Below are 9,667 nucleotides of genomic sequence, written 5' to 3'. Positions count from 1 at the left end.
GATGTCAAGATTCAACTTATTTTGACAGTTTTAATATCTGAAGATGTCAAGATTCAGCTTATTTTGACGGGTTTTAATATCTGAAATGTCAAGATTCGGCTTATTTTGGCGGGTTTTCATATCTGAAGATGTCAAGATTCGGCTTATTTTGACGGGTTTTAATATCTGAAGATGACAAGATTCAGCTTATTTTGACGGGTTTTTAATATCTGAAGATGTTCAAGATTCAGCTTATTTTGACGGGTTTTAATATCTGAGGATAACAAGATTCAGCTTATTTTGACGGGTTTTAATATCTGAAGATGACAAGATTCAGCTTATTTTGACGGGTTTTTAATATCTGAAGATGTCAAGATTCAGCTTATTTTGACGGGTTTTAATATCTGAAGATGTCAAGATTCAACTTATTTTGACAGTTTTTAATATCTGAAGATGTCAAGATTCAGCTTATTTTGGCGGCTTTTAATATCTGAAGATGTCAAGATTCAGCTTATTTTGGCGGCTTTTAATATCTGAAGATGTCAAGATTCAACTTATTTTGGCGGGTATTAATATCTGAAGATGTCAAGATTCAACTTATTTTGACGGGTATTAATATCTGAAGATGTCAAGGTTCAACTTATTTTGGCGGGTTTTAATATCTGAAGATGTCAAGATTCAACTTATTTTGGCGGGTATTAATATCTGAAGATATCAAGATTCAGCTTATTTTGACGGGTTTTAATATCTGAAGATGACAAGATTCAGCTTATTTTGACGGGTTTTTTAATATCTGAAGATGTCAAGATTCAACTTATTTTGGCGGGTTTATACTCGAACTCACAAAAGACGCGATTAAAATTTGTGATTTATTTTGACGGGTTTCTATTATACAACCAGTTCGAATCAAACAGCTCGAAAAACATGTCTATGGCTATTAATGGATTTGTTCACAGTGTTTATTTACTAAATGCTATCTTTTCTACGTTATGTAACATTGTTCACTTAGTTTCTAATGCGTTCCAAACAAATTTGGTTCATTCTAACAGTGCTGTCCCCCAGTGGCACAGCGGCATTGTCTGCGGACTTGCAACAAACAAACTAACAGTGCTTTTACTATATCGCATGTCCTTGACATCTCTGTTATATCAAGTATAGGCAATAATGTAAAGATAATTGTACAAATTCTAGTAAGAACTGTTTTTTGTTTTTCTGTGTTCTTCTGGGGAATTAGTGAAAGAACATCCCTATTGGCGGCTGGGGTTCTTTTTTATGATTTTTATTGTACAGTCGATCAATTTTTGTTTTTGGATGTACACAACGTGGTGTTTCGCGTATTGATAAAAAACGTGGAGCTCTGAATAAAACGACTCAATTTTGGTTTTTGAGTACTAAATACTGACACTCCATTTTTGGAGTTAGCCACATTAATATTATTGCTTATAATGTTTGAGATGCTTCAAAGTATAAATTTTATCAACTTTGATTTTTACAGTTATAAAGATTCTTAACTTAGTATATGGTGTCTAATTTTCTGGCCTTACCTCATAAGATGTTGCAATAGCAACAAAACGTATCGTTAACAGCGAAAGTCCCAATTAATGATTCAATGCATTATAATTATTATGGGTTTTCAGTTATCCTGTTTATTGATTGTATACTTCTAGTCAGTTTGTTAGTTATAACAGGTTTCATTAATCTACAAGACACTTTTTTTGCATCAGCTGCTAACTTTTGATTAGATACTACGTCATTACTTAGTTGATTTAAAGGGAAGTGATTATACTACATGTAGTTGTTTCTATAACAGGTTCCTAAGATACTAGATAACTTCTATTTCATGACGACGCTGACAAGATAATTTGTAACTGTTTCACAAGACACAGTCGTTTTGTTCCTGAGATGGTTTTTTAAATATATTATTGAACTCTAAACATTAAGAGCGTTCTTAATTTTTGTGGCTTAACTAAAATGATTCAATGTTTTTCGTGTATATGACGTTAATAAATTGAGTCAGGGAGAATATATCTCTCAATTACTTTGAGGAGTAGAGTCTGGAAGAACGTTTGCATATTACATTGAGGGGTTGAGTTTCAGAGAACATTTTTCTACAATTAGTGTGTTAGTTGATATTGAGACACAAGAACGGCTTTCGAATTTTATTTTTCAAAGTAATATACTTTAAGTTACAAATGTTTTTTGTTTTTTTGGAAAGCTTTTGTCCATATTACAAACAATTTATCAAAAATGAGGTACAAGCTGTTTTCAAGAGGGAACTTAATACATATGTAGCGATACATTTTGGTTTATTGGCTTTTTTTTTGTCAGAAGTTTCATGGGGAAGTTAATGGCCATTCTTCTGTTACTAATACTTTTCTACCACATCGGAAATACATCCCGCATCGTATCGTGTTCTGTCTCGAAGATTATATTTAATTAGGTATACTTATTACTAGATAGATGCTTTTAGTTCTGCTCTGTGCAGGTAGCTTGCCTTGATCAGGAATTAATATCTTTGTTATAGGAAACAAGTTAAAAAATTGGCGAAAAGATGTAAAAAAAAAAGAGGTTTATCTAGGGTTTGCTTATTAATTTTCATTGTAGTTGCCCTTTTAAAACATTTTTTATGTATTCTATCAGTCAGACAACTCCGGGTTCAGTCAGAATTAAGAAAAACTATAAAGTCGAACTAATGCGAATTAATGGCTCTTCTCGACACACTTGATCATAAGTTTAAATTAACGAAGACACAATAGGAGTGATATTCAGATATTGCAGTTTCTACGACCCATTATGTCGACATGTGACAGTTATGTTGTTGTACTTTATTGTTCAGCCACAGAGGCAAAAAAATGTACAAAGGAGGAACCACGCACCAATAACGCTTAACGGTGTAAGCAGAAGTTTGTTAGTAAACCATAAGTCGAGAACAATGATGCCGGGATAGAACTGACGAAGAAAAAATAAATGAGAAAAACAACACTTTAATCGACCCAGTTTCTGAAGGATAATTCTTATCATAAGTTTCCGTTCATTTTCTGTTTTTCTTTTCAAGGTGAGTTTATTATTTATATATAATAATAATAAGTTTGCAACTTCTCTGTCTCATTAAATTTGAGGTTCTTATTTATATAATAAACTGTTTGAAACTCTCTGTCTCTCTACGGCTACACTTTATTGATTCAAAAATACACCATTCAAATTTTTATTTTACTTGCTTTTTTCAGATATTACTTGACAGTTTGTTCTTTAAACGTACTTTCTTATAAGCAGCTATTAGATATTTTTCTTTAAAGTAGGTTTTTTTCAACATATAGACAAGACTGAGTAGAAGATCTGAAATAAATATCTAGCCAGTGTTTTTAGTACGCCAGTCAGAAATTACTACATTTTCCAAAAAAATCGATTAAAATTTCTTATTCCTCGTACAGGTAAAATCTTCTTGAAAGTAAAGCATCGTTTGTTTATATATTTATATAAGCATATATAGCATGGAATATAATTTTCACACACTAGGGACCAAGCGCGGATCGAAGGTTAATTGTTCAGTGTGACAAAAGTGGCTCAACGGTTAACGGTGGTTGGTGTTGACAAGCTGCCTACCCTCTTCCCCGTCCCACCAAACATGCTCGCCCTTTCAGCCATGGGGGCGTTATAATGTGACGATGAATCACACTATTCATTGGTAAAAAGAGTAGCCCAAGAGTTGGCGGTGGGTGGTGATGACTAGCTGCCTTCCCTCTGGTCTTACACTGCTAAATTAGGGATGGCTAGCGCAGGCAGCCCTCGTGTAGCTTTGCGCGAAATTCGAAACAAACAAACATGCCTTCTCCTTAGGCTATCACTTAAAATTAGTTGCAGCTAGATCTCGTGTAGCTTTGGACGAAATTGAACAAAATAAACATACAGTAGAGGAGCAGTGTGTTTATATTTGAGCTTTATATCTATTTGACTCATTTTTGCCATGATTATTTTCAATACTGTACAGATTATTTTCTTTTATGGTGACTTAAAGAGGATTTAATCATCAAAGTTTAAACAATTATTAATTAACAGTAACTGATATTAACTTCGAAAGAGGTAATAAAATCTAGCTATTTTTGCACATTGTTAACATTGTATCGATAAATATATGTGGTCACTTTCAAACTAGTATAAAAGTACCTAACTAGCGAAGATATCTCATCAGAGGTGTTATTGTTTCCAAGACGGTAGTCAACAGCGAGAACGTTCCAGAATGATTGTTATTAATTTATTGTTTATGACGCAAAAAAAGCAAACCAACCTAACAAATCTTTAGGTAGACCACAGTGTTCTACAAGCTTCTCTTATAACCAACCTAACAAATTTTTTGGTAGACCACAGTATTATAGAAGCTTCTCATACAACCAACCTAAAAATTTTTTTAGGTAGACCACAGTATTATAGAAGCTTCTCGTATAACCAACCTAACAATTTTTTGGTAGACCACAGTATTATAGAAGCTTCTCTTATAACCAACCTAACAAATGTTTTGGTAGACCACAGTATTATAGAAGCTTCTGATGTAACCAACCTAACAAATTTTTAGGTAGACCACAGTATTATAGAAGCTTCTCATATAACCAACCTAACAAATTTTTAGGTAGACCACAGTATTATAGAAGCTTCTGATGTAACCAACCTAACAAATTTTTAGGTAGACCACAGTATTATAGAAGCTTCTGATGTAACCAACCTAACAAATCTTTAGGTAGACCACTACGTGCGCTTCAAAATCCTTCGTTTTAAAATACTATATGTACAGCTGTTGTAGTTACATAAAAATTATTTATTTGTTTGAAATACTACAAAAAGTAATTAAAATAAGTAGCATGCCTTAAAATGCAGAGAGAGAGAGAAAAGTTTTTGATAAATCCTCGTTATCAAGTTTAGCCAGGTTTTCCGGCAATCTTGTATATATAAGATACTGTTAGTTAGCTTAATCTATGGCCATTACTTGTACGGATAATGGGATGTACGTTCATGTGATCCATGTTTATATTCCATATGTAAAATACTTTCCTTTTGAATTTCTCATCCTCTATATGTGTGGACGCGGGCTGGATCTGGAGTAGAGCTGTGGATTTCAGAGCTGGCAATCCAGGCTGAATTCTTGCAATGCCACAAATGTTTCTCACACTTTAAGCTGTGGGTGCATTATAAGAGTAACAGATGCTGGGTGATAGGGTGCTGGTGGCTGGCTGCCTTGCCTCTAGTCAGTAGCTCAGAATTAGTGGACGGCAGCAGATAGTCCTAGTAGCTTTGATTTAGATACAAATACTACTATACTCTATATATTTATTTTTTTATTAGACATTTATTTCTCAAGCTCTTCACGTCATTAATCTCCCAGAAACTTTAGACTTTCCTGTATAATCAAAAATGTATTATTTTTAACATATTGAACGTTAAATATTAAGTCAAGCTTCATTATTTATCGCCGATTATATGCATGAACAGTGTTGTAAATAGAATAATGAAATGTATTAATAATAACCGCAAGGAACAATTATTTCTTACACATTTTATCGAGATATTTGCTGACAGTAATATTATGAAAGTACTCCAGTTTCTAAGAGAGGGAATTTTCGAATCGCCCTGAAGCAAGGAAATATTACAGAGATTATAGGATTTGGCGGAGAAGCCGGATTTCATTTATGTCATAATATAAGCCATGCGCGTTACGTGATGTCCGTCATTCCATTATGCGTAATAAATGTAAAGATTTGTGCGTAGCAACAGCATCTATCTGTCTACGTATCTATTTATCTGTCTACGTATCTATTTATCTGTCTATGTATCTATTTATCTGTCTACGTATCTATTTATCTATCTATTTATCTGTCTACGTATCTATTTATCTGTCTACGTATCTATTTATCTATCTATTTATCTGTCTACGTATCTATTTATCTGTCTACGTATCTATATACGCATCTATTTATCTGTCTACGTATCTATTTATCTGTCTACGCATCTATTTATCTATCTACGTATCTATTTATCTGTCTACGTATCTATTTATCTATCTACGTATCTATTTATCTGTCTACGTATCTATTTATCTGTCTACGTATCTATTTATCTATCTATTTATCTGTCTACGTATCTATTTATCTGTCTACGCATCTATTTATCTATATACGTATCTATTTATCTGTCTACGTATCTATTTATCTGTCTACGTATCTATTTATCTGTACGCATCTATTTATCTGTCTACGTATCTATTTATCTATATACGTATCTATTTATCTGTCTACGTATCTATTTATCTGTCTACGCATCTATTTATCTATATACGTATCTATTTATCTGTCTACGTATCTATTTATCTATATACGCATCTATTTATCTGTCTACGTATCTATTTATCTGTCTACGCATCTATTTATCTATATACGTATCTGTTTATCTGTCTACGCATCTATTTATCTATATACGTATCTATTTATCTGTCTACGTATCTATTTATCTGTCTACGCATCTATTTATCTATATACGTATCTATTTATCTGTCTATATATCTATCTACGTATCTGTCTATCTATTTACGTATCTATCTGTCTATCTACATATTTATCTATCTACCTATCTATCTTTACTTATCTATATATCTGTCTATCTATTTACGTATCTATCTACATACGTATCTCTCTCTTTCTCTCTCTATCTATCTGTCTATCTATTTACGTATCTATCTACATACGTATCTCTCTCTTTCTCTCTCTATCTATCTACCTATCAACGTATCTATCTATCTGTCTATGTACCTATCTACGTATCTACCTATCTATCTACGTATCTAACTATTTATATACGTATCTATCTACCTATCTATCTATGTATCTATCTATCTATCTATCTATGTATCTACCTATCTATCTATCTGTGTATCTACCTATCTATCTATCTATGTATCTACCTATCTATCTATCTGTGTATCTACCTATCTGTCTATCTATCTGTGTATCTACCTATCTATCTATCTATGTATCTACCTACCTATCTATCTATCTATCTGTGTATCTACCTACCTATCTATCTATCTGTGTATCTATCTATCTATCTATCTGTGTATCTACCTATGTATCTACCTATCTACATATCTAACTATTTATATACGTATCTATCTATCTAGACTTTAAAACTTTTCTTGTTCTAGTTATGCACTGTCTTCGTCGTTATCGTACCTGCTAGACCTGCACCCGCTATCATGCTTTTTTGAACTTTGCAATGTATTTGCCTTTCCCCATGTGCGCATATTTTTAATGAAGGAAGCTAGTGAAAAACCACATAGAAAAGAAATGGTTTCTTATATTACAAATAAAATTACATAGAGACAGACAGACGCTCACGTGCGCGTGTGTGCAATTGGGTATTATTACCTATCCACGTGAGGCAAGTTAGCGAAAAACTATATAGAAAAGAAATGTGACCGCCATAGCTCCAAGAGAAAAGAACCTAGAAACTTGAAATTTTTCACCCGTACGAAATGGACCCTCAGGGTATGCACCTGGGTATTATTACTTATCTTCATGCGTGCGCACATCTTTTTATAAAAAAATTACATAGAAAAAAATTAGTCCACCATGGAATGTTAGAGTGTTTTAGCTATTATGGGATGTTATAGTGTTTTTCTTTAACTATTATGCGATTTTATAGGGTAATTTTTTAAAATTATTATGGAATGTTATAGGGTGATTTTTAACTATTCTAGGATGTTATACGGTAGTTCTAATTATTATAAGATGTTATAGGGTAGTTTTAACTATTATAGGATTAGCGTATAGCTAGTTAAAAATGAGGGGACAAGTACTACTACCGCACCCCATAGTATACCTTAACCTCACATTTGATAGATAACTGAAATGAATTAATTTCGCGAAAGCAACCTTGACCAACAAGGAGGCAGAAAAGTGCAGTCGAGTCAGTGAAACATCGGTAAATTTTTTTTAATGAGGCAAATTAGCGAAAAGCCACATAGGAAAGAAGTGGTCACGTATATAGCAACTCCTAATATACAAAGAAGCCAGTGCATTTTGGTAACAATGCGTTCCAAGATTGGCGTTTATGTCATGTTGCTTTTCAACAAAAGTATATAGATTATACTTTTATGCTAAAATGGGTTCAGAATACACACACTATCGATCTGATAACCCGGGTACTTTCGCTAGTGCCTTTCCTCTAGTCTTACACTGCTAAATTAGAGACGGCTAGCGCAGATAGCCCTCGTGTAGCTTTGCGCGAAATTCAAAAATCAAAAACAAACTAACTTCCAAAGACATTTAACAGATGGTTACTTACTTCCAAAGACATTTAACAGATGGTTACTTACTTCCAAAGACATTTAACAGAGTGATTACTAACTTCCAAAGACATTTAACAGGATGATTACTAACTTCCAAAGACATTTAACAGAGTGATTACTAACTTCCAAAGACATTTAACAAAGTGATTTCTAACTTCCAAAGACATTTAACAGGATGGTTACTAACTTCCAAAGACATTTAACAAAGTGATTTCTAACTTCCAAAGCCATTTAACAGAGTGATTACCAACTTCCAAAGACATTTAACAGGATTGTTACTATGAGTACTCTCTACTGAACAAGTTCCTTTAACGATTGAAGCTCACAACGTATGTTTTTTAACTATTTACCTCATATTTAAAATGAAATTGGTGTCAGCTTTTCTCCTTGACTTTTCTAGAGGCATTTGTTCAAATTCGTATTAGCCAAGTTTCTCGTTATGAGAATAAATGATTCGCCCAATATAACGATATGTATGTCAATGATTAATTACACAAAACAAATGACGTTTTATAATACAAATGCAGTCTTACCTTTAATATTTTCTTTCCCATTCCCATGTTGTTATTATTGATGTTGCCTGGCTGGTCTCAAGGCTGGTTACGTTCAGCAGGCTAACCTGGAAGAATGAAAAGAACCAACTCAGAGGAATCGCTATCTGCAGTGTTGACGTCGGAGCTTCTTATGTTGCTATGGAAACACCGTCAAACACCGCGTGCGGTCTTAGGTATCAAAAGAGATGGGGTTGCGTGCAAGGTTAATTTTCAAGCCGGCAACTACTTGTGCTTTTTACCAGTCGGCAACAAAACAAGTTTGCTAACGAAATTTTGTGCGGTATCCAGTGACGTAAAGTTTAATAGCACAATGTCAGTTTCATCTTCGAAAACAATGAGTGGTGTAGAGTAAAAAAGAACAAATGTGAATATTGATGAAACAAATTTTACTTGAAGTTAACTGAAATAGTTCTAATAGTTTCGTATTCCATATGTACATCTCGCTAAACTTATATATTCTCATGAAGAGAAAGAAAACATTTTGATCTGATTGAAGTAAAACTAATAATGTGGAAACCCTTGCCAAACTTGCCAAAATGTTCTAAAGCCTAAATATTCATTTACAAGTTTTCCATGAAGGTCTTAAAAGGAGGATATTGTATTCTTTGATAGAATATTGTAGTTCCCCCTCCTCCTCTCTCTCACTCTTGCCTTAAAAATAATTATACGACCATTTTATTCAACTTATGAAAAATATATCATACTATTGTTATGATGTCATGAGACAAGAATGTACTAAAGAAATATTTTTACTCCATAAATAAAGTAAAGCTGAATCTTATTTAATTTAATAAAGTATACC

At 33.1% G+C, this 9,667-nt stretch overlaps 1 long non-coding RNA gene across 1 annotated transcript in view; it reads right to left on the bottom strand.

The window, feature by feature from the left end:
* Positions 1-8,842: 8,842 nt before the first annotated feature.
* The window catches only part of LOC111085446, a 51,110-nt gene continuing 50,285 nt past the window's right edge, over positions 8,843-9,667 (bottom strand). Inside the window, exon 3 of the long non-coding RNA XR_002610282.1 lies at positions 8,843-8,930. This is a non-coding gene — a long non-coding RNA (uncharacterized LOC111085446). The remainder of the gene's footprint in view (positions 8,931-9,667) is intronic.

Source organism: Limulus polyphemus, unplaced genomic scaffold (genome assembly GCF_000517525.1).
Source record: "Limulus polyphemus unplaced genomic scaffold, Limulus_polyphemus-2.1.2 Scaffold394, whole genome shotgun sequence".
Lineage (NCBI taxonomy): Eukaryota > Metazoa > Arthropoda > Merostomata > Xiphosura > Limulidae > Limulus > Limulus polyphemus.
This window is presented reverse-complemented; position numbering and strand designations above follow the sequence as displayed.